Below are 26,602 nucleotides of genomic sequence, written 5' to 3' on the forward strand. Positions count from 1 at the left end.
AATAAAAATCAGAACAAAAACAATAGGCTTCCTTTGCACTTTGTGCTCGGAAGCCTAATAATAATAATAATAAAAATAAAAATCCTAACAATTATAATAGGGTTTCAAGCACTTCGTGCTCGAACCCCTAATAATAATAATAAAAATAAAAATCCTAACAATTATAATAGGGTTTCAAGCACTTTGTGCTCGAACCCCTAATAATAAAAATAAAAATCCTAACAATTATAATAGGGTTTCAAGCACTTCATGCTCGAACCCCTAATAATAATAATAATAATAATAAAAATAAAAATCCTAACTATTATAATAGGTTTCAAGCACTTCGTGCTCGAACCACTAAAATAATAAATCCTAACAATTATAATAGGGTTTCAAGCACTTCGTGCTCGAACCCCTAAAAAACCCGACAATCGCTATAGGGTCCCCACACTACGTGCTAGGACCCTAAAAAGCGGAAAAAACAGAACAAAAACAATAGGGCTCCAGCACTTGCAGTGCTTGGACCCCTAATAAAGTTTATATTTAGGGTTCAAGCACTCAGTGCATAGAACCCTATTGTTTTTGTACCGGTTTTTCTTATTATTCTTTTTCTCCTGTAAAAGTCATTGTGCGGAAGAGACCGTACGTCGTACAGACTTCCCACTTGGAGGGTAGATGTAGTTTGTGTGCATCTCAGAGGACAACAAAAATTACACTGATTGGCCTAATGGTGGCGCTATAGCAAAGTGAAACGCATTTAGGTTCATATCTCCTACACCCTGAGACATAGAGATAAAATCTTTTTTTCCACTTATTCTTTGGGTCCTGACAAATCAAAAACGGGTTAGTCAAAATTGAATTTTTCCAAGGTTATTATCATGCTAATTTGCATAATTTGCAAAGCCTACTTTTGCAAACTAGTCCGGGGATTTTTGTCCAATTCTCTTGAGCTTGGTGCCAAAATGTTCGCAGGAGTCTGAAGGTTAATAATTATCAAAAAAAAGTTTAAATTTGGATTCAATATGGCCACCATATGCAAATGAACCTCTTCGGCTTATCGTATGTTTTACTTACAAATTTATAACAGTTTCATACTTTACTCCAATGTGTTCAAATTTCATATTCTACTTCCAGATATGATTCTGAGGTAGCATGTCAAATGAGGAGCCAATATTCATATAGGGGGCACTGTAAATACTACAAGTGTATATCTCAGCATCCGCAAGGCGGATCGGACCGCCGTTTGGCATGCTGCTTCTGTGGGCAAGGCTATAAGGGGAAAATTAAGGACAATTAGATTCGGGCAAAAATGTGATCGTCATCGGCCAATCAGATGTTAGCATCTGTTTGACTACCTTAACAAGGTCCAATCATCATGGGATTTGACTGGTATGTTCCTGGGAGCCCTCTCTAAGAGCATAAAAATGTTCGTAACGATAGCCATTAGGGGGCGCTATATCAAGAAAATATGATATTTCTCAGCGAAAATTAAGTGTATCAACACGCAGTTTACTTCTCTGTATACTCTGCAGAGGGCCTCACAACTTTATAGTTGCAAGTTTTGTCAAAAAATGCATTGTATTTTCTCAATTGCCAGTTGTTTAAAATTGAACTTTTTCGAACTAGTCCGTGGAATTTTGCTCTATTCCCAAATAATTGACCTTGTTAGAATCTGTAGAGCCTGTAGGTCAATAATTTTTAAAAAAAGTTCAACATTTGGACAAACTTTTGTTGTAATTAATCAATAAATTGAAGTGTGTGGAGCTTTAAATATTCTTTCAGCTGTAACTCAAACAAATTAAGCCCAATCAAGACTAAATTTGACATACGTATGTAGGGCCTTACTATGAAGAAGCATATACAATATGACTCCAATCCACCAAAAGGGGGCGCTACAATTGGACAATAACTGATAAAATTAGCTTTTTTTGTGTTATAGCGCCATCTAGGATTGCAGTGGTACCACAATTTAATCATGTCATCTGATCCTTATACTGATCAAGCATGTGCAGTTTTGAAATTTTTGGGGAAAGCTTTTTTGAGTTATAGGTGCATTTGTGATTTCTAGAATTAATGCTGGAGCTCTATTATTTGGAGGGGCCTGTAAGCCACATAGTGATGAAAGTTCAACATTTTATTGATAATTATTATATACCAGGTCTTTAGGATTCCACTGATACCACATATGTCCATGTTAGGAAAATATCCATAGAGTAGTACTCCCTTAAACAGTTCTAACATGAAAGACTGTAACTGCTTAGCAACACTATGTTACAGTAGTAAATTCTTTCACCACCAGATAGAACTACAAAACTAAATATTGTTTTGTTGATCTATATGGAGGTTAAGATCCTATTCACCTGCAAAGGTTAATGGTCATACCATAATTAAAAATTATAAAGTCTTCTATACCTCTTCAAGTGGCCATTTACCCTCACCAGTCAGGAAATACCCTTTGTTATTGTGTGTTTTATTCTGATGTACTGAGTTTCTGATGTTTACACTTGTTTCTCACAGAGTACAGTGTCCCATTTAATGCCTGACATGTTAAAAGGCAAGAGCTGCACTCTGACTGGCTGTAGTGCGAGGCAACCTCCTCCCCCACACCGCCTCCTGCATTTAAATGCCCACCTGCATTTAAATATTTTACATTTATATATAACTATTCTATAGTAGCCTGTCCAGAGCACAGGTTGCTCTGATTGTGGCCTTCAGCTCTTCTACATTGTTGGGTCTGGCGTATTGCATCTTACTCTTCACAATACCCTGTAGATTTTCAATGGGGTTAAGGTCAGGCGTGTTTGTTGGCCAATTAAGAACAGTGAGACCATGGTCCTTAAACCAGGTACTGGTAGCTTTGGCACTGTGTGCAAGTACAAAGTCCTGTTGGAAAATGAAACCTGCATCTCTATAAAGTTGGTCAGAGCAGGAAGCATGAAATGCCCTAAAACATCCTGGTAGACGGCTGCATTGATCTTGGCCCTCAGAAAACACAGTGGACCAACTCGAGCAGATGACATGGCAACCCAAACCATCACCAACTGTGGGAAACTTTACACTGGCCCAAGCCACACGCTTCTGATGCTGTCTCTTGTTCAAGAGTGGGTTCACACAAGGAATGTGACGCTGAAACCCATGTCTTGCATACATCTGTGCATGGTGGTTCTTGAAGCGCTGACTCCAGCTGCAGTCCAGTCTTTGAGATGAGTCTTTGAAATGAAACCCATTTTTGAATGGGTTTTATTTAACAATCCTCTACCACATCTTTTCTTCCCTTCTCCTCTCTATTAATGTGCTTGGACACAGAGCTCTGTGAACAGCCAGCATTTTTAGTAATGACCATTTGTGTCTTGCTCTGCTGGTGTAAGGTGTCAATGGTCATCTTTTGGACAACTGTCAAGTCAGCAGTCTTCCCCATGATTGTGGAGCCTACAGAACTAGACTGAGAGACCATTTAAAGGCCTTTGCAGGTGTTTGAGTTAATTCACTGATTAGAGTGTCGCACCAGTTGTCTTCAATATTGAACCTTTTCACAAAATTCAAATTATAAATTGTCATTTATAATCATCAAATTAAAAGAAATAAACACTTGACATATATCAGTCTGTGAGTAATGAATGAGTATAATATACAAGTTTAACTCTTTGAATAGAATTACGGAAATAAATCAACTTTTTCATGATATTCTAATTTTATGACCAACACCTGTAATATTCAACTTTAAAGTAAGCACTGCTCACACATTATATACCTTACACAAAGACCCTCTTACATCACACATATCACTCAGAAACAAACACACCTCAGAGACTGTAGAACACAAGTCACAAACACAAGCACCTATTACAAAAATAATCTGACACTGCACATACCTACTTGGCTCAATTTCTAACAATTTTGCCATAGCCACAAATGTCAATACATCCTCTCCCGATCAATTCATACTACAGGAGTTGTCAGATTTGACTTGACTGCCATATTAGGCCAGTTAGTGCTTGAACCCGCAGATAGCCGCTAGCGGCTCTAGTTTACTTTGTAATTTTGATCTAGGGTTATTGGTTAATTTCTCTGCCCTATTTTGGTGCAATTTTTTCTTTTCTTATTGCACCACACATTTAACAGAGATAGATAGAAAGGTATAGATGTTGATATATATATATTTCAATCTGTTTGAAAAGTGTGAAATCTATATCCATCCATTATCTGTAATCGCTTATCCAGTTCAGGGCCACGGTGGGTCCATAGCCTACCTGGAATCATTGGGTGCAAGGTAATTTCTTTTTGGCTAAAGTTTATTATTTTATTATTATTATATTTATTTACTATTATAAATAAAAAAAAAACAAATAAAACTTTCAAATTTGGCCTTTATCTTTGACTTGGTACAATATATCAATATATTTATGAAGTAAACACTGTAGCATTTATGAATTTTGGGTCTCGGTCAGCATGATGTTTATTTAAAAAATTTTTTTTTTGGCCAGCATAATACAGAATAAGCATGCACTGCCTGTGAGATGAGAGAGATAGAGATATAATAGTCTTTCTAATATGAGATATTAGTCTTTAGTAATTTGGCAATAGTTTATTTTAGAATTAGCTTTTGTTTCTTTGTATTTTGGATCTTGATTTATTGGTTGATTTCTCTGCCCTTTATTAGTGAAAATGTTCCCTTTCTTATTGAACTCTACAGAGTCCGCTATTTGGCTGGCATTGAGCAAACAAGCATTCACAAACGTGCATATATCCTGCCATTCATGCACCACACATTTGCACCATTTTATTCGCAAGAGCTTATCTCCTACCAAATATTAGCTTCGGACGAGAGAAAGGCTATATGATGTTGTAGTGTTTGGGTGCTGTTTGTATTTTAAAATACGTTCTATTATACTACATATAGTATATTTAAAATTAGTGATTGACCGATATGGGTTTTTTGATGGCCGATGCCGATTTTTAGACAGCAGTAGTGGCCGATAGCCGATATGTAAAGGCGATATTCCCATTCCTCAGGCAGTGAATAAACTAGAGGCAGTATCATGATTTATTTTTACAGAAAACCCTTCAAATTTGTAAAAGAAACCATTTAGAGGTCAAGAAAAATATTTGAAGTGGTCAAAAATGTAGGCACTTGTCTTATTTTTGAAAAAAAAAAAAAGTTAGTGACTATAAACTGAAGAGTTCATGAGTCCCATTACTTTTTCTTTTTAAAATTGTGTCTCCAGGGTTCTACTTTCATCAGGTAAATCAGTTGATACCTCCTACTGATTTGAAGTTATTCAAGCTGGAGCAGACAGTGGACAGATGGCCTCTCCAAGTGTCTCTTTAGACCCCAAGGTCTCCATAAGGAAAATGATTACTTTTACTGCAAAAATAGTGTATATATTTTGTCTAGACCTAATGTCAACATCTTAGTGTTTTTCTTTGCTTTCTATGAGAAACCCCTCTCCTGTCCCTCACCAAGTGGCCATTTACCCCTCACCAAACAGTAAAAACCCTTAGGTATGGTGTGTTTTATTCTAATATACTGAGTTTATTTCTGATGTTTACACTTGTTTCTCACTGAGTACAGTGTTCCTTTAAATGACTGACATGTTAAAAGGCAAGAGCTGCACTCTGATTGGCTGTAGAGCAAGGCAACCTCCTCCACATCCCCTGCTGCATTTAAATGCCCTCAGTGGAGGAAATGTAACTAGTAAAAGACATCTAAGCTTTAAAACATGTTTATTGACTTGGTTATTGTTTGTGGAGCTTGTGGCTGCCAATCAGAACCGTTTGAGTCTCTCGCGCAGTCTCTGGATCTGTTAGGCGCTGAAAATATATGCGCTCTGCTGCGTGTTTGTCCCTCCTCCTTGGGTGCACATCGCCATTACTCTGCCCCTGATTGGTCTATAGATTTTATTGACATGTTGTTGGAAAGCTGAGCGCTGCAGTGACATGGGTCCACGGGGATCATATTTTTATTATTTTTTTGAAAATGTGTACTATTTTTCCAAGATTTTTTTTTTTCGGCCAGTACTCTTGAGTCAAACATGAGGATTACTCACAAACGGTTTGACGGAGAGATTTGTCTCAGATTTAGTCTCGTTTTGAAGGGGACTATCTAAGGTAAACGCTGCTATGCTAACTTTGTGTGTGAGCCGCTTTTGGGCTCTTCAGGCTTTGAGAAGCAGCAGTTTGTCATTGATGAGGACGAAATCTGAAGTTCGGAATATCTTTTTGTTTGGCTTTAAATCCTCAGTTCTACATTTTAGTGTATATCTTTGTGATCCTGAGAGTCTGCCCATTTGATTGGTGTATGATATTTACACATTACTCAAATATGGCACAGTAAAAAAAAAAAACCTGAAAATCTTTACTGTCACTAATATGTTTTCATAACAATTTCCAATAACAGCAAAAATTCTTATTTGTCGAGCGAGATTATATATAAAATTATTAAATCAATGAAAATCAGTGACTTTAAGCTTTAATTTGGTACATTAACTGTCGACTTTGGACCTGTAGTACTTGAGATATACTGACGGATATAACAATGAGAGATTTTTTTATAGGCCGCCGACCAATGAGTGAAATAAGAGGCTAAATAATGCTGGGTTTCTAGGTTACAACTATCAACTCAGTCGTTTATGATGCAGATTATTTAGTGTATCTTACAAAGAGCAGCCAGTAACAAATAGTGAGAGCTGAAGAGAAAATAATCCATACCTTTTTCTCTGATGAGACGGCATGCAGCTACAGGTTGGAGGCTTGTACTTGTGCTCAATGATGTCTGCCTGTAAGATGGCAAAATGGACGCAAGGGGAGCTCTAACAGCCAGAATGACGGAGCTGCCCACAGCATTGCCTGTGTGCATTGTGTACATATCGGCGTCTTGCACTAATATATCGGCCTCTTGCACTAATATATTGGCCGATGCCAATTTTATAAAAAATGCCAAAAATCGACCGATATATCGGTCGATCACTATTTAAAATACAAACAGCCAACGCATTGGCCCAGTTCTACATGGCCAACTCCGACTCTCATCTGAAGCACAGAGCGCAGCCTATTGCTCCCCACTACATCCCCCATTTAGCGCTCCTACAATAGGCACTAACTGCTTCACAGCAGGGGTACGGGGGATCTTTGCCTTATAAGAAAAATCTTACCTTTTGTGCGTTTAGTGTTAAAGTGACACAAAGCTGCAAGCTGTAGTATAAAGAGCTACATTTGCTTCTTTTTCTTCTACTCCACCTTAAGGATTGGAGCCATTACAGAATCAGACCAATGTTGACTTGGATGCTGGAGGGCGGATCACAAAGTTAATTGTTAAAGCTATTCATTTATATATTGTTTTTTGAATAAATATTGGTTGTTTACACCTCATTTGGTTCGGTATATAGCTAGCTGTTTATTCTTAAGCCAAAAAAGGAGGGAGAGTACTAGTGGATAGTCAGGTGCAGCTGTCAAAAAATGTCACATTTTGACTCAGCGTTCAGGTAGGAGGACCCCTTGTAAAAGAACTGCTGTGTTAAATGTGATGCAGATGAACATTTGGTGCAACTAACTTTTGTGCTGGTGCACCAATGCAACAAGTGCAAAAAGTTAGTCTAGAGCTCTGTAAGACGCCTGTGGATTTGTATCCTAAATGAAAAAATAAATAAACAAACACACATACATACACACATTATATTTTTAAATTATATTCTTATTGAAACATGAACAGTATACCTATTAAAAATATTTCAGCGCAACTTAGTTTTCTGGTTCAACTTACAATGAACACTAATTATACATCTTTGCTATAAAATCTCTACCATGGGGGTAGTTTAGACCACAATCCCAAAATTATCATTCAACACTAAACTATCTCTGCAAAATGTTCCTTATTGTGCTGTATGGAGTTAATTTTGTTTCAAAAGTTCTACACAAAATAATAATCTGCAAACACATTTATTAAAAGCAAGAGGAGAAAGTATATATTGTGAATGCAAAACAGAAAACATATATAAATATATTTTTATGAGATACTCAATCATGTTTTACTCTTTGCAGTTATTTGATATATTTTGTTTGCATTTTGCCAGTTTTTGCTTTCATTTTTGTTTTTGTTGATTTTGCTGATAAGGTCTTTTGCTTATGGAGTCTCTCCAGAGTCTGCTTCATGTTTTTGCTTCTGAAATTTGGCACAGGTTTCAAGGGTGCGTGAGTCTTAGAAGAATATGTTCACATTAAATCTCCTTTGATCCTTGATTTTAGACTTACAGGTGCTCTATAAACTCCTCTGAAGCCTAGCCATGCCCACTCCACCCCCAAATGGAACAAGATTTTTCCCCGATACAAGGAAGCAGGAAAACTGAATAGCAGTATTAAAAAGTTGATACAAACATTATAATAAATAGCAGAATGGTCTGAAGATATTGCTGATGCTCATATTTCTTCCCTATGTGTTTTTTCTTCATCCAGTTGACTAGAATTTTAAAAAGCTTAAGTTAGTGAAGTGTGCTAAATATTTATGATCTTGCTTAATGTAGTTATTATACTGTCTAGATAAAAGACAGTAGATAAAATTGTTATACAATTTCTTGTGTTGTTGAATCCATACTAGGACACCTGTATTAACACAGTATATAGCAGCAAGTTTGGAAATAAGTTCAAATGTTTAATTTAATTGTGCCCTTTTTCAAGATATAGTAGAATATGTCTATTCTGGACAAACTTGCCACTATATACTGTGTGTTAATAAATGCGTCTTAATATGGATTCCACCACACAAGCATTTTTGCAACCCTAGATGGTATAATAACTACATTTGGCATGACCATAAATATTTAACACACGTGAGCATTTTAAAATTCTCTTCAACTAGATCAGGGGTCGGCAACCGGTGGCTCCAGAGCCTCATGTGGCTCTTTGATCCCTCTGATGCGGCTCAGCTTTTGAAAATAATTAATGAGTATTTAATTAAAATGTTTTTTATTTTGGTTAGTTCATTTTCAAAATGTAATTCTATGAAGATTATGGCAATCTTGTAACATCTAAAATATTTTAATATTTAAAATATTTTTGTCGCTCTTAATACACGTCACAACTTCCAATGTGCGACACCCACCAGTGTGCGGTTTCTTGAACTTTTTGCCAGCTGACTGCATGGCGCCAGTAAAATAATGACGGTACGCAGAGAGAGGACAGCATTTTTGTTTTCTGCCAGTGGATAATTTAAGTTAGCGCTTTTTTTCCCCCATTGATACAAGGACTCAAATAGACATTGAGTATTTTACTTAACCGTCAAAACAACGTCTTTTTTTCGGAGTTAAAAATGTTTTTTTTTCATTACTACAGGGACTCAAATAGACATTGAGTATTTTACTTAATCGTCAAACAATACATCTTTTTTTCAGAGTTAAAAATGTTTTGTTGCATGCAGAAATGTTATTTCATTTTCTCCGCAGTCCGCATTGATTTCATAAATGTAACACAGTATAGTTTGTTTATACATAGCACAAAGGCAAAAAAAAACCTGTTATGCGCAGTGTTATTTCGTTTAAAATTTCAAAAGGGTTTTGTGGCTCCCAGTGTTTTCTTTACTGTGTGAAACGGATCCAAATGGCTCTTTGAGTGGAAAAGGTTGCCGACCCCTGAACTAGATGGAGAGCATACACTTATGTAGGGATGAAATATGATAATCTACAATATCTACAGACCATTCATTCATTCATTTATTATATGTAACCGCTTATCCAGTTCTGGGTCGTGGTGGGTCCAGAGTCTACCTGGAATCATTGGGTGCAAGGCGGAAATACACCCTGGATATACAGACCATTCAACAATTAATTATAATGTTTGTATCAGCTATTTGATGCTAAAATTTAGTTTACTTGTTTTGGAAAATAATTGTTCCATTGGAAGGGTGGGTGTGGCCAAGTCAATGTTTCAGAGCACCTGTTATTATAAAATCAGCGACCAATGAAGGTTCAAGGTGAACATCATCTTCTAAGATCCTTGAAACCTGTGCCCAAAAAAGCAAAAAACCTTATCAGCAAAATTAAAAAACAATGCAAATGCAAATAAGTATCAAATAACTGCAAAGTTAAATTAATTTTTTTTTCAGACACAGGTTTCCAGACAGAGCTAATGTAACGTGTGTGTGTGTATATACACACACACACGGGTTAGACAATGAAACTGAAACACTGTCATTTTAGTGTGGGAGGTGTCATGGCTAAATTGGACCAGCCTGGTGGCCAATCTTCATTAATTGCACATTGCACCAGTAAGACCATGTGCATCCAATGGTTCAAACATTGTATCCTGAAGGCGGTGCTGTGTATCAGGATGACAGTGCACGAATACACACAGCAAGACTGGTGAAAGATTGGATTGATGAACGAGGCGGCACGGTGGCGCAGCAGGTAGTGTCGCAGTCACACAGCTCCAGGGGCCTGGAGGTTGTGGGTTCGATTCCCGCTCCGGGTGACTGTCTGTGAGGAGTTGGTGTGTTCTCCCTGTGTCCGCGTGGGTTTCCTCCGGGTGCTCCGGTTTCCTCCCACAGTCCAAAAACACACGTTGCAGGTGGATTGGCGACTCGAAAGTGTCCGTAGGTGTGAGTGTGTGAGTGAATGTGTGTGTGTCTGTGTTGCCCTGTGAAGGACTGGCGTCCCCTCCAGGGTGTATTCCCGCCTTGCGCCCAGTGATTCCAGGTAGGCTCTGGACCCACTGTGACCCTAAATTGGATAAGCGGTTACAGATAATGGATGGATGGATGGTTTGATGAACATGAAAGTGAAGTTAAACATTTCCCATCTCCCACAGTCACCAGATCTAAATATTATTGAGCCACTTTGGGGTGTTTTGGAGGAGCGAGTCAGGAAACGTTTTCCTCCACCAGCATCACATAGTGACTTGGCCACTATCCTGCCAGAAGAATGGCTTAAAATCCCTCTGACCACTGTGCAGGACTTGTATACTTGAGATCAGACAGGAGACAGGACACGCGACTAGAATAGAGACTAGACACTGGACAGGACTAGAAACAGGAGACGGGACTCAGGAGAAGACAGAGGACAGACCTTGACAGGGCAGGAGCAGGCACACATGACTGGACGGAGGACAAGAGGGTGCTGGACATTGTGAACTGGACTTGAACATTGGACAGGGGCTGAGACAGAACAGGAGACAGAGACATGAGTCTGGACTTGGGACAAGACAGGAGCAGAGACATGGGACTGAAACAGGGACTGTACAGGAGAATGGACTGGATTGCAAACGGGGTGAGACACTGGACTGGAACATAGACTGGACTGGAGACCGGACAGGTGATGGGACTGAAGCTGGATACTGGGAATGGACAAGGGACTGGACTTGAGGCAGGGGAACTGGGACCAGGACATTCACAGGGACAGATACAAACACGGTGACAGGGACCGGGACAGAGACAAAAGCGGGCATAGGTACTGGGACTAAGACAGGGAGAGACAAAGATACAAAAACAACCACTGGGGACTGCCCAGGACTGGTAAAAGTCTCAGGTAATGTCCGAGATGCCAGTCTGGACACAGTTTTAGGAATCGGCCCAGAAGTCTTTGTGGCCGATCTAGGGACACCAACTGAAGCGGCTGGAGCCAAAGTCACAGGAACAGAAGCGGCCGAAGCCACAGTCACAGGAGCAGAGGCAGCAGGGTTCGCCGCCATCACTGGAACAGGAGCAGCCGATGCCGCCTTCACTGAAACAGGAGCGGCATGGTTCGACCCCATCGCAGGAACAGGAGCGTCTGAGGGAGCCGCTATCACAGGGACAGGAGTGGCGGATGCTGCCTTCACAGGGACAGGAGCGGTTGCGGACGCCACCATCACAGGAACAGGAGCGATGGGTTTCGCTGCCATGTCAGGGTTAATTGCCATCACGGGAACAGGAGCAGCTGGAGGCACTGTGGACACTGGAGCAGCAGCAGTAGGCAGTTCTGCAGGGACGTCCACGGAGGCAGGGGGCCCTGCGACGACGTCCACAGAGGCAGGGGGCCCTGCTACGTCGTCCACAGAGGCAGGGACTTGGGCTGCTCGAGGAGCATGTGCTGGAACTGTTGAGGGTTCCAAGGTCCAATGGGCGCATTCATGAGGAAGTCCATGAAATCCTTTGAACAAGGATCCTTACGAAATACGCCCCTGTTAGATTCACCTCTTCTCCCCTGAGGTTCGAGGCTAACAGCACCAATGCCTTCCCCTCAACGTCTTCCCTGAGCTTGAAGGGGCAGTCCTCAGGCGAAGGGGAGACTCCAGTATGCTGCTTCCGCCGACTCCGTTGTTTGCAGGGTGTGGAGGACACCTTAGCCACCACTGAATTCCCCGCTGGAGTGCCAGGACCCAAACTGAACGGAGTACGCCTAATCGCACACCTAGCAAACGGATTCCTCGCTACGTCCATTATAATGGTCACAGTTGAGGGAGGATGAGGAGGCGGATGTACACGCAAGGAATATTTATTTAAACAAAACCAAGGCAAACACAACAAACAGAAAACAAACAGGAGCAGGGAGGCAAGAAAACAAACTAGAACTCAGTGGAACATAACTAGGACAGGAACATAACAACTGTGAACTGGTGGTAATGTGTAAGACAACAGACAAAGAAACACATCTACACACACAAGAACCGACAAGGGAGCACTGAAACAAAGGGACTAATACAGAGAGCATTGACAAGGAACACCTGAGACTGATAACAAGAGGGCAGGACTACAAAGGAGACACTGACGAGAGGGCGGAACTGAGGCAGGACTAGGGCGGAGACGGGAAGAATAAACAGAGCCATGTGCTAAATGAGCACATGGTGAGGAAAACTAACACAGGACGTGACAACCAATAAGTTTTGCCACAACTGTATGAGCCAGATCTGGACCATATCTTTTAAATATATGCTCACTTTACAGTGCATGGGCCATATATGAAATACAGCTAGGTCTTACTTATTTTACTGAGCTTTATCTCAATGGCTGATTAAACCTTTCTTTCTGACCCCCTTTTCTTGATTTCTATCTGATATGTGACCTGGTAGTCATGTAGACCCATATGCTAACAGCTCTTCAAATATATCTAGTAAAACCTTAAGCTGCAGGTTAGCCAAAAATCAAGAAAAGCAGGTAGACCATTTTGTTTTTCAATTATTTCAGATTTCAGGTTAGACTGAATTCTACTACATTGGCAGATCACCCTTAAAACACTGCGATATCACATTCCTAAGCCATAATCAATTTTCTTATTTGTGTGAATAAATTTAAGCCAAGACTTTTGTAAAGCAATGTCTCATACATCAGCTTGATGTCAAAATGCTACTAACTCAATACAACATATATCGTTTTACTCACAGCAAATCAGCAGTTATCTGGAAAAAAATAAAAGCAGAACATTACCTTTACTTGAGGCTGAGCATTAAAACATGGCGTGAGCAGCGTCTCTGAGCAAACTCTTGTGCAGTATCCTGCGCTTTGGTAACTGAAACAGGTTTCCAGGTGGAGCTGGCGCTCAAAATCAAACAAGTGATTCTCAGGCATTCATTGGCTGAACAGTCTATGACATAGTCCTGGCAACCACGACGTTGTCCATTCACTACACAGAACTGCTTGCCGACCTAATTTTCTATTGTTTAGAAATAGAATAGAAAGAGTTTATTCTGTAAAAAATATAATTCAATAAAATAACAGCTAATTTTGCAATTTACCACCTATTTTAAAGAAAAGAGTAACAAATTACTGAACAGATGTTCCATTTTCCATACTCAACAGATTGAACATTTGAATTAATATATGCTATGGTTTTTAATTGTATTCCCAGTGGATGTTTCTGTGTGTGTGTATATAAAGGACCAGCGCATTGCAATAAAATAAATGAATGAATAAAAATATTATGTTCAACATAGATATTAAAATCTTGTCCCCTTTGGATTGTTAGATTAACATCTTGAAGTGGTGGAGCATTCTTTCTTTGGTCAGCTGATGAATTAAAAATGGTGGGTGACCATCAGAGCCCAGACCCTGTTTACATTAAATGACAAAAAGAAGTATAAAATACAACAAATGAGCTGTTCATTAGGACCTTTTCTTATTGTATCAAAGGGTCACATAATATATTCTGAAGCTATTTTCAGGTTAAAATCCTGATGTGACATGTTAAACATTTTGCTTAATTTCATTTTGTGACATGTTACCATGGGCATACTCTTATTGGGTAAAGGAATTTTTTGTCACTACTGTCCTGTAAGACCAAAGTAATTCATTTACTAAATAGGGGAATTACCCCCATAAATGCTTCACACTGAAGGAATTTATACATTTTTGAGGGGCACTCTTAACAAAGAAAAAAGGCAGTAAAAACCTAATCAACTGACCTTAAGGAGTTACACAGATTAGTCCCACTGAAGAATAAATATAATTGTTCTGCTTCTGTATTTATAATTTTGTTTTTATTTCTCACTATATTTTTCACTAAGTGTACTTAATTTGCACTCCATCAAATACTTACTAAAACACACACACACACACACACACACACATATATATATATATATATATATATATATATATATATATATATGTCAGTGAATTTTTGTAATTTATCTAGCTCTTGGTTTAGGGGGCATTTATAGTGAAACAAAGCTCTGTTTTAATGAGTGAGTGAGTAGTTTATTTAGTAGTGAGTGAGTAGTGTGTATTTTATTTAACCTATTTTACAGCTGGTTTGGTAACAGATGTATTAATGAATTTGAGAGGGGAAACGTAACAGATATTTTACTCAAAATCAAAACCATTACTATTCCACCATAATTCCAGGTTTGATCAAATGCGGAAGCTACTGTTTTTGATTGAATGCCATTTATTTGATATGGAACTTAACATTAGCTGTTTCCAAACAGTCCATTGATAATAATGAACATAATAATAATACTAAGCTATTTTTACTTAAGTATAGCATGTTCGAAATCGCGCATGCACTTTTGGCATGATACAAGACAAGCTACCCGCTGATTTTGGATTTAATGGAGATGTTAGGAACAAAGAAGAAGGCAGCGAGGAGACGTTTGGAGCTGTTGTGGAGGTGCTGCTTGGTCGAGTTGTCACAAGAGTAATGTAAGTTATTGCCTGATTTTTATATTTGTGAAAATATACTGGTCTGTGTGCGTTTCGGTAGCTTGAGTTATTGCTCAAAGTATTGCCATTTTCATAAGGAAAAAGTCGTCCATGTTAGTTTACATTAAATTAGCTGGCGATGATTAATGTTAATCGCAAGCAGTTTGCTTCAGTGAGTTACTTAATTAAACTTTAAACACTGTCCTTAGGCCGCTTTGTATGCTGGTTGTGATAAATGGTAAGATTTTTATACATTTTTTATTGACTTTAGCTCGAGAAACTTTGTCGAAGCTAGTCTGAACGTAAAGCCCACGTGTTCCCGGTGCTCCATCTGTCTTTTTTTGGGACTTTTGTAGGAACTTTTTAATGTTACTGTTTTTCACTGCTCTCACCATTTACCGAGCAGCTACTACACAGGACAACTCTGGAACCACACTCTGAAATCATTTTACACATGGTAAAAAATAGTATGGCACCTCACTATGTCGTACATGAATAGAAAGAGTGCTTTCCTTAAAAAGTGTGCAGAAATTTTAGTCCAAAATTGCTTCAGTTGAGACTATTTTCAACTCAACTCAATTTCAAATTAAAACCTCTTTCTTCTTTAGTTATGCAACATGGGGCAGATACTGGGAAATATTCAGTTATTTTCAGAGCATGATTCAAAATCCCACTGAGCAGCCTCACAACACAGTGAAACGGAAGGAATAAAACCACATTAAATGGCAATAGGGAAGAGGAGTCGACTCCCAAAATATCTATTGTAATGAATTCAAAATTCTAATACAAGTGAAGTTCCCCTCACGACAACTCCATAAAACACAATTAATTCATTCATAACATTTTAAATGCAATCTAAATACAAATTTTGTAGTCTGCCCTAAAATAACCCAAAAAACAGTAGCTACATTAGGGTTAATGTTATTAAAATTTAGCTATAAGGGGAAGGCAACCGGATGAATATACAGATTCATCTTAGAGGATTTCTCAAAAAATACATTAGAAAACACATCAAAATTATTTAAAATTGCACATGCTTTGCCATTACAAAACTATGGTGTTACTAGGCAAAGTAAAGCTGCATGGGCACACAATTTATGGCTAAGAGCATGTTCCTTAAATGTTTTACTAATGCCAGCTCACCATAAAATAGGCTTAAAATAGAAAAAAAAGGTAATTTGAGCTATGTTTAATGATGGTTGTCTTTAGTGTGTGTGTGTGTGTGTGTGTTGTTTTTTGTCATAATAATAATGTCATTTATATTTCAAGCACTTTGATAGTTTCTTTCAATATAATTAACTTGATTTTTCTTTCTGATTGCATGCAGGAGGACAGACGTAATTCGACACATCCGGATACTGGTTATCTGTGGTGCTGATGGAGAGGATCCAGAGGATGTATCCATCCTTCTTGAAGGAAAGATGTTGCCAGGATGTGGTAGTGCTGGTAAAGCTTGCTCACTGCTTATGGGGCTACTTTTTTATCTTGCATACCCCCAACACTACGCTACACAATATTACTATTCTTTTTAATTTTGCAAATAACTACCAACCACTTGCGAAGACATTGTTCGGTTTTATTCACCGTTCACATACCGCTGTTGTCTTTTAATGAACTTCCACTCTTTGGATGAACCTTCAGATGCCATGTGCAGACACAAACTTGCTGTCCTCATTTTTGCCTCTTCAAAAGACTGTTGGATGTTGTCTGAGTAATGTAAGGTTTTAACTGACTATTTGAAAGGCACCATTTCATATGTGATGCTGTAGATTTGTCTTTGAGTGAGATAAAATGACACCAAAAATATTTACTGTGAGGAGTGTGGTGTGTTCTCCTTGTGTCTACATGGGTTTCTTCTGTGTGCTCCGGTTTCCTCCCACATTCCAAAAACATTGGTAGGTGGATTTGTGACTCGTTTTCGTTGTTTTGAGTGAATGTGTGTCGTCCTGTGAAGGACTGGCGCCCCCTCCAGTGTTTGTTCCCGCCTTGCACCCAATGATTCCGGTTAAGCTCTGGACTCACTGCCACCCTGAACTAGATAAGGGGTTACAGACAATGAATGAATGAATGTAGATGGTTAATTCTACAGTTGTTCCAAATGATCAGAGATATTATTGAATGAACCATTAAATACTTGTTTCCAGATTTTCCCATGTCATTGTGATTGTTTTGTGTGATTTGTGATATGATACGGACAATTATTTATTTGCTAACATTTATCAAATGAAAATTAGCATAATTTACATCAGAATTGTCAGTAATATAACTTGATATAAAATAAAATATCAAATAGAATATAATCTAGTTAATCCATAAAACACTGACAAGTTTACTTAATATCTTGAGTGTCTATAAAAAATTTTTTTTATAAAAAATTAAGTAGAGTAAATTTTACTTAATATTTTCAAATGTTACATTTGATGTCAAGTAGATTTTACATAACATTTGCAAGTAAATTTGATATTACAGTAGTAATATTAAAAGTGTTACAAGTTTTCAGTGTGTATTGAAAGTAATTTCATAGGACAGTTTTGTTAAATTGATTTTCTTTTGGTTTTATGGTGTTATTATTTACAACAAAAATTATTCTGTATCTTCAAATAAAAAGACAGAGAAGGAAAAAAATAATACTACATTATTGGTCTGTGTTTTTCCACCAATGACTTTTTTTAAACTGATAACTTATAAATTAACACTCAAACCCCTTAAAAATCTGTACAATTCTGTTATAAAACAGGATTCTAGTAAATTAAAGTTACAGACTGTGCTTTTACAGCAGATTTGTTTAAAAAGGTGATTTTCCTTTATTTCAAAGGTATATTCTCTATTTACAGAAAAAAACAGAAAAACATCTGTCATTTTTTATGGTTAATGTCTGTAAAAAAATTGTCTTTTTTTACAGTGTATACCACATGGTTATACGGTATAGTTATGAAGAAGTTATATCAAAATATAGTTTTAATTTAGCAAAAAATTACTATGGTTCAGCCTTTGTGAAACATTTGTATCCGTGTGTTTGTAAGAACATGTTCAAAAAGGACAGGTGTTTATTGTATAGCCCATGTGTAATGTAAAGCTGGTGAATAAAAACTCATTTTCAAAAAGATTTTCAACTCATTTATTTACAAATATACATGTAACAATAATAAAACATCATTGACAGTTCTTCAAACAATGTGAAAAATATTCAAACAATCAAGTAAACAACACAATCACACATCAGATGAAATAAAATAAAACATATAACAATTAGAAGTTTAACCAAACACTTCTGTCTAAAATGGGGGAGAGAAATTTGGGGGGGTTCAACACTCTTAACAGGTGATGGCAATGTGTCTTTCACTGGTGTGGCATGATCAACAGACTTTTTATTTTTTAACAAATACATTTTTTGTCTGACATACTTGTTTGGTATGGTAGAAAGAGGGATATTTAAAACAGCAAAAGCCTCTAGAAACTCGCCCCAACCCCAAGGTCTACGATCATCGCTAACACGGTGTGCAGCGGTGATGCTATTCACCAAGTCCAGAACATGTGACCCTGGGATTGTACATCCATTTAAGACAAATTCTCCTAATTCATTCCAGGGAGACACATCTTTTGATTTAGACATTGTTTCTAAAACATACTGAGCATTTAATGTCTGCTTTGCGAAGATACATTTCTAAGAACATCAGAACATCATCCGTTATGGGATGTTTGTCACCAGTCTGATCGATAACATTTATTTCCTTATTAACAGCATCCACAGGTGGCAATGACAATGTTAAAGTATTGGTCTCCCAATCACCATGTTTAGCGATGGTTAAATATCTCTGTAACACGGCTGTATAAAGTTTGGGCTTCTCATGGGGTTTGAAATCCCTCCTGGCCAAAATATCTCTGATCGACATGTCATTTTCTACAATTTGTCTGACAGCCCCCCTGACTGTTATCACTCTTTAACTTATCCAACTGGTGCTGAGGTACCAAAAATAATTTTTCAGTGTACTCCATCTCTTCAGGTTATCTTGCTGCTATCAAGCTTGTTATAAATGGTAAAGCAACGCTTAACAACAGTAAAAGAAACCCACCTATCTGATTAATTATTTTCTTTTTCCATGAAACACCAATCTATTTATCTGCAATAAATTTAATTTCAGACTACTACTTCTTTAACTCTTGATATTGCGTTGATGTGAGAGGTATGGTACCATTAAGAGCAACCTTGCACAGAGTTAAGATAAGTTCATTAGACGCCGTTTGTAAAATAACACGTCTCTGTGTTGGTTGGACTTTAAATAAAAGTTTAAGAAGTGGTAGGTTTCTATATAGTCTGTCCAACATACTGATCTATCTGCGTATTTTCGGAATGTAAACAACCGGTATGTTTGAAAGCAGATCTGTTCTGAGACGAAAGTTTTCAGGTGTTGCGGGGGTACATCTGTCTACCTAATACACAAACCTGATTGTTGTCTCTAGGATTTTTAAGTAATATGAGATAGTTTGTGTTCAAACTAACTGTCCTACTAGACTTTCCTTGAAAAAACAAATTTTGCATTAAGTAAATGGCGCTTAAATTTCTGTGATGTACATACTGTGTAAGCACATTTTCTACTTCGGCATTATTACTGGCATCTTTCATAACATCACATAGCGATGTTGGTATCCCTTGAACAAAAATAATATTTCTTATCTTTAACATTTTATCATAAATGGGTTGCCAGCAGTCATAAATATATACTATGTTTTCTATTTTATTTTAAATCATACGCGTCAGACCATTACTAACAACATTGCTTACAATGTTTTTAGCAGCTGTTTTTAGATGTGGTTTGGCTATATTAAAACCCTTCTTCAACAGCAGTATAGCCATTCTAAATAAATTTCTAAAAATCCCACCAAATCCTGCACTGTCCTCCATTGTTGAGCTACCTGTATAGCCGGGCATGTGACCTCCGGCCTGATTCTGATAGGAAGAAACATAATGTTCAGGATCCATGGCCAGTCTGTTGAAAGATTCCATTTCAAAACTTAATTCCTTGTTTTACAGGTCTAAAGTGTAGCTTTACAACCACTTTCCCGTAGGAAAAATTTACGTGCTGATTCTGATCAGTTTTCAGTTCTATAGCGATATCGTTTATCTGTGACTTTGTCAACACGTAATGTGGCTTGCTGTATCTAACTGTGACAATATCATGCTTGTTCCCTGATATATGTACACATCTTAAGAGGGGTACAAAGCTGTCTCTAATTAATTGGTAATCAACAATGTCTGTGTAAACAAACATTGAGTAGAAACCTCAATAGATGTCGACAGTTAATGTTTCTGTAAGACTTCCGGGTACATTTGTTTTAACAACACACTCTAGTATCACACCCGGTTTAAAACCCAAGATGATGGCTAGTTTACCATTAAATATCAAACCGATATCAGATAACATCTTAATAAATAACCTGTGACTTATTTGGTCATAAACAAGACCAAATTGAATGGTCTGCTAGATGAATATTAATTTCAGCAACCAATGTCGGCATATGGTTATAATACCCGGTAGGTAGAGTTATTTGTGTTGCTTTATTCGATTTTTTTATCAATTACACAAAATGTGGCATTTAGCTTGCAAAAGGTTGTCCATGTTCGCGTGTATTGAAACTCTATCACCGCTATTTCCCAGTCACCTTTTTGATCGATCGGTTTCCCTAGTTTTGTTCTATAATTAGAAATTTGATTATCAGGGTACACTGACATAAATGAATTGCTTAGAAGTGAGACGCAAAAACCATTGTCTCCCATATTTGTCCTTTGATGTAAATGAACTAGTTCACAAAGTACAACACATTTTAAGGCCTTTGTATGTCCACAACAACATTTTCAGGAACCCAGCTGTTAAATTTTGACAGCCAACCTAACCATTTCACTAAAACCATTGTTTTTTTTACCATTTTCTTTTTTTATCTAAAATTTTTTCAACTTTGAATCTTTTTCTGGCAGACATGCAGATTTTTTGCAACTCTTCTTCATAGAAACCACCATATATAATGTCACCGTCATAATCTTTCAATTTATAAATGGGTGGTTGTCGTCGGATACAGTCTGATATAGTAAAAAACTGTATAGTGTATAGTTCTCCTCATACCCCTTTGTACCCCTGACTTTAGAAATACGCACAACGTCACCAATCTTGTACTTAAATGTGGTTTTCTTGTCTAATTTGTTTCTCACACAATACAGCGTTTTAAACACATTAGATTCATTTTCATTCGTCAAATCAGTTGGCTTGGTTTTGATACTATGTTGGTAAATATTGTTGTAATGCTCATAATATCTTGTAAAACATCAGTGTACCTTTTGGAGTTTGCAGCTGTTAGATAACCCCACATACGACTTTTTAGCGTTCTATTAAACTGTTCTATGACACCAGCTTTTAGCTCACTACCTGTAGCAAAATGTGTGATTTTGTTTTTTGATACTAAATTTTTAAAATGTTTGTTGAAATACTCTTTGAGACTCAAATGCTTTTGAGACTTCTATACCTGACTTATTTTTAACAATCGAGTAAACGCATATTTGCTGAACACGTCAGTACATGTCAACATATATTTATATCCATCATTTTCCTTACAATACGTACTCATATCAACAAGATCAGCTTGGAATTGAGAGTCAATGCCATATACTAACCCGGTTTCTTTTGTAATTGTGTTGTATGAGTTTGTGGAATGTGTATGCATCCTCTCCAGCTAACCTGAGACCTGTTGATCAGACAGATGCAATCCTTTATTCTCTAAAACACCCTGTTTCAAATGATTTTTACCACCTAATGAACCAGAATTAGACGGCATGTAATATACCGTTCTCATAAGATTTGATGTGTCGATAGATGACATTGTTGAAAATAATGAACCCCAAATTTGTTTGCTTGACTGTTTTTTTTTCACAATGCATCGATGAAATCTAGAAAGTTCACACACACATCTACATTTTTCTCAAATAGATATTCAACAAATGTTTCAATCACTTTACATGCATCAGTTGGTTTCTTTGTTGAAAGTTTTATCACACAAATGTCTATTATATATGTACATAGAGAAAGGACATAACCAATTTTTACTGTATTTTCACTCTAGGCATGAGGGACAGAGATTTGCTAATAGTCACAAGGGTTGATTTGTCAGAATCTATACATAACTACGTCGAATGACACCAATCATGCGATATTGATTTGACAATATTCATTTGATTTTTTTAAATTTTGTAAGCGTTTAACATCGACATCAAGCATACTATTAATGAGTGTAAAATCATCCACACTATCATCAATACATTTATACATCAAATGTGTCAATTCGCAGTTCTCACAGTGTTTCAGCACACGCTTTGACAGTCTCTGGTGTCCGCAAACTATCTCCATTTTCACTTAAACAGTGTTGCAAGTCTTTAAAACCACCTTCTCAACAGTCAACGGCTTCGCTGACAAACTATTCAGATGTTTGATCAACCAGGCTTTCTCTTAGTTCCTGCAGCTTCTCCACAATGAATGGCTTGCATTGTAATTCACAGATGACTGTTTCAGCACATCCTTAAATTTTTAGAAGGGGTAGTTGTATTCCAAAACACTTTAGAAGCCTGGCTATGGCGTGTTTTAAGGCGGGCGTGAACAATGTCCTTGTTATATCTTTATAGTATTTTTCAAAAAAGAAGATATTAGGTTCAAACAGACACGGTGATCTAGATCATTTGACTAGGGTGATCCCCCTTCACAACCAAGGCACATTTGTTGTTTATGATGTGTTGTAGGATTAGAACGACAGTGGAATTTATCAGTTTTAGCGCTGTAGTGCTTACTTGCCCGTCCACCTCGTCAATCTGAGCAGATATAGCATTGTCTTCAGGAGCTTCAGCGATTGTCAGTTGTCTAGACGTCAATGCTTCCAAACCATCCAGCGGGTCTTGTCGAAAAACATGCGGGTACGTCATATCCACTGTAGGGGACGTCTCTCAAAATTGAAGAAAAATGGAAAACCTTTATTACAGCAAGCAATTTCAAGATACAAAGAGGTACCATGGATTCAGCGGAGCTGGACTGAACATTGAGTAGTAGAAAAACACAGCATATATAGATTGACAATACCACCTTCCCCTAAGCTCCTCCTGAAGGATGTGATGTCATTTGTGTCTGAATACAGTCTATGTGCAAATACCACTCAAGTTCTAACTCAGTGGAAATTGAGTTCTGTCACCTTCATGTTTAGACTAGTTCCCTTTGTCTGTGATGGTTGTTGATTACTCAGTAATAAACTTCCTTTGTTATTGATAAGGTCATCTGGTCCCACAGTGAGAGCTGTTGTGGCCCTTCCTGCTTTCCCTGTTCATATGCTAAATAAGTCAAATGGTCACTCTATCTCTAGGAAACCACACTGGTTTGGAACATTTATTATGATATTAATATTGTTGATTGCAGCAAGGTAAGCATGTCACATTTTAGGTCCATGCTGTAATTTCTTAAATCACACATCCAAGATCACCACCATATTGGCCCAACAAACTCTTATGTGATACCGCTTCGACAGCCGCCGCCGATTCACCGTAGCTGTAGTTAACAAACTCGCGACCCGTGTTGATCGGCGTATATTCACTGTCCAGCACTCAATAATTTCCAAACCACATAGGTCCATGGGTGTCGAGATGGTCTGCTGGAAGAAAATCTTCAAACGTGATGGCTTGTGTGTTGGTCGTGTCTTGACTTTGTGTGGTTTCAGTGTGGACTAATGTTTCTTTTAACAGACATCACTGGAAGGTGGTGATCCACTGTTGACCAGCCCACAAAACGTCATAAGCCAGAGAATCAAGTATATTAATTTTAACATCCCTAAAATATTCGCAAGGACTGCTACCAAATGCTTTGCCATGCTGTTTCTTCCTTGGTGTAAAAGCAAAGTTGGTTTCAATAGCACTAGAACTAATAGCTGGTATAACTGTAGAATCTCTAAAAAGAGTCTGATTTACACATGCTATAGACATTTTAAAGCGTTTAGCCATAGAAAACCACCAGTGTCAATTTAAATACCACATCCATACGCCCCACACATGTTGGGGGGTGTGGGGGAAGGTGTGAGGGGAAGCCCATATAAGGACATCCTGCACTGACCATAGGCCATAAATCAGGGGTCATAAATCATTCACAAAAGTGTTTGACAGAAGGTGTAGGATAAATACTACTGCTGGTGGACATAGGAAAAAAGATGCAGGTCCCAGAGTGTACTGTGTTAACTACACTGACTACACACTAACTACACATGGTTCTCTACTTTGAAAGTTAACGGGTAGTTTATTTCATAGAGTTAACTGTTAAATTTGAGGATGCAGTAGATGAAATATTCAAAAGGAAGAAGCCGAAGTATGCAGACTTGGCAGCTGAGGTAAGGGAATGCGAGTGGCAAGCAAATGTAAGACCCGTGGGTATTAGAGGATTTGTAGCCTAATCGGCCACTTCCCTTTTTGTGCATCCGGGGCCAGAAACTAAGGGCAGCTGTGAAGTAGTTATCAGAAATAGCTGAAAGGTCTAGTCAGTGGTTGTGCATAAAGAGAGCACAGATTACTTGGACTAATGCACTGTAGAGGTGCTATTGGGATTGTTGGTGATGTAACACGGAACTGGTGGCACTGAGCGTGCATTAATAGTGCCAGTGGGGCTAGGTACAGCCTTGGCCACCAAGGAGGCCAGTGTGGATTTACATACTGTTGTTGATGGTAAAGGATGAGGTGGGACTGTAAAGCTGGCTTGGAGGGGGGTGGGTCTGGGATGCCAGACTTCACTGTTAAGCCTTCTGGAGGTGTTGTGGGCTTAATTCCGCAAAACACTAATGAGAGGAGGTACCTGCCTGATGAACCCTGTGAAGAGCTAGTGATACAGGGACTGGTTTGGGTACTAAGGGCTGGGCCCAATGAGTAACTGTAGTTGTTAAGGATAGCCGGTTGCTGATCAGATCATACACGGCCACAGCAGCCTAACTGTTGACACACACACACACACACACAAAATCAATTCAAATCATAAAGGATCATTTATTGGAATAAACAATAACCACTCATCATTATAGTTGTCACGGTCAGACAGAATGCAGACACACGCGGAACATAAAAAATACAAGTTTTATTAAACACAAATCCAGGAAGAGTAGTCAAGAAGCAGACAAGTTTCTAAATACCAAAGGAGAATCACAAGTAGGCAAGACAAAAGGCGAAAACCGGAAAACAGGCGTCGGGTCAAAAAACAGAGATCAAAACAGACTGAGAGAATGCTTCGTAAGGGAACGGAAATAATGTTGGCAATACTCTGCAACGACTGATTCGAGGATAGGGTTTATATATGGTGAAAAACATGTGTAAATGCTTAATACTCAGGGGAGTTAGACCGGTGTGATGTCATGTGAGTGTCACGTGCTTCCTGGGAGTTTGAGTTTATAGAGGGAGGTTTCTGGTTAACTGGAATAGTAGGCGTGACAATAGTGCAATTATTAAAACCTCATAGACTAGATTAATGCATGTGAAACCCCTGTTATGAGTCTTAATAATGATATTATGTAAGTTATATCGGTTATGTATTATTAAGTATGATCTAAAGGTGAGTTAACTAATACTCAAAGTGGATTTTTTTCAAGGGACTAGTTAGGCACCAACACTGCAAATGAGATCTGAGGCTTACTTTGACATTGCCTCACCAACCGACAGACCCAGCTAATCAGATTAGTTGAAGGAGATGATCCAGACCTTGACTCAATTCTGCAACACGGTTGGTACTGATGAGGATGATGTTGTCAGAAGGGACCGATCCCCTCAGAGATAGGCAGTGATCTCAACACAGAGATTTGTTAATACAATGAAAGGGCTCTTAATGTTATATGAGACTATCATGTGATTGGTGTCTCAGCTCCACATGAATTCATTTTACTCATTTTGATTCCAGGTAGGCTCTGGACCCCCCGCGACCCTAAATTGGATTAAGTGGTTACAGATAATGGATGGATGGATGCTTTTGATGATAATAGTGGATAAAACCTATTTTATATTTTAGTGTTGATTTTTGGATGAATAAACTGAGTGCATTAATACAGTTAAACAAAGTTTATTTTGGGTTGTTAGAGATTAAAGTCATATACATTTAGATTGAAGAAGCAATTAATCTTCTCCCGGTTACATTCATTTTGACATTTTGAAGCAGGGTTACATACTTTTTAGTTTATATATATATACAGGGGTTGGACAGTGAAACTGAAACACCTGTCATTTTAGTGTGGGAGGTTTCATGGCTAAATTGGACCAGCCTGGTGGCCAATCGTCATTAATTGCACATTGCACCAGTAAGAGCAGAGTGTGAAGGTTCAATTAGCAGGGTAAGAGCACAGTTTTGCTCAAAATATTGCAATGCACACAACATTATTGATGACATACCAGAGTTCAAAAGAGGACAAATTGTTGGTGCACGTCTTGCTGGCGCATCTGTGACCAAGACAGCAAGTCTTTGTGATGTACCAAGA

The 26,602-nt window shown here is 38.0% G+C and overlaps 1 protein-coding gene across 4 annotated transcripts in view; it reads left to right on the top strand.

Annotated features, from left to right (window-relative positions):
- The window catches only part of ctdp1 (CTD (carboxy-terminal domain, RNA polymerase II, polypeptide A) phosphatase, subunit 1), a 243,775-nt gene that overhangs the window by 38,705 nt on the left and 178,468 nt on the right, over positions 1-26,602 (top strand). The window contains exon 1 of one of the 4 annotated variants that reach the window (XM_066674469.1): positions 16,422-16,528. The exons of the other annotated variants lie outside the window; for them this stretch is intronic. The gene's annotated coding sequence lies outside the window, so the exon portion shown is untranslated. Of the gene's footprint in view, positions 1-16,421; positions 16,529-26,602 lie in introns of those variants that run through there. 4 annotated transcript variants of the gene reach the window in all.

This window comes from Hoplias malabaricus, chromosome 6, assembly GCF_029633855.1.
Source record: "Hoplias malabaricus isolate fHopMal1 chromosome 6, fHopMal1.hap1, whole genome shotgun sequence".
In the NCBI taxonomy this organism is placed as follows: Eukaryota; Metazoa; Chordata; class Actinopteri; order Characiformes; family Erythrinidae; genus Hoplias; species Hoplias malabaricus.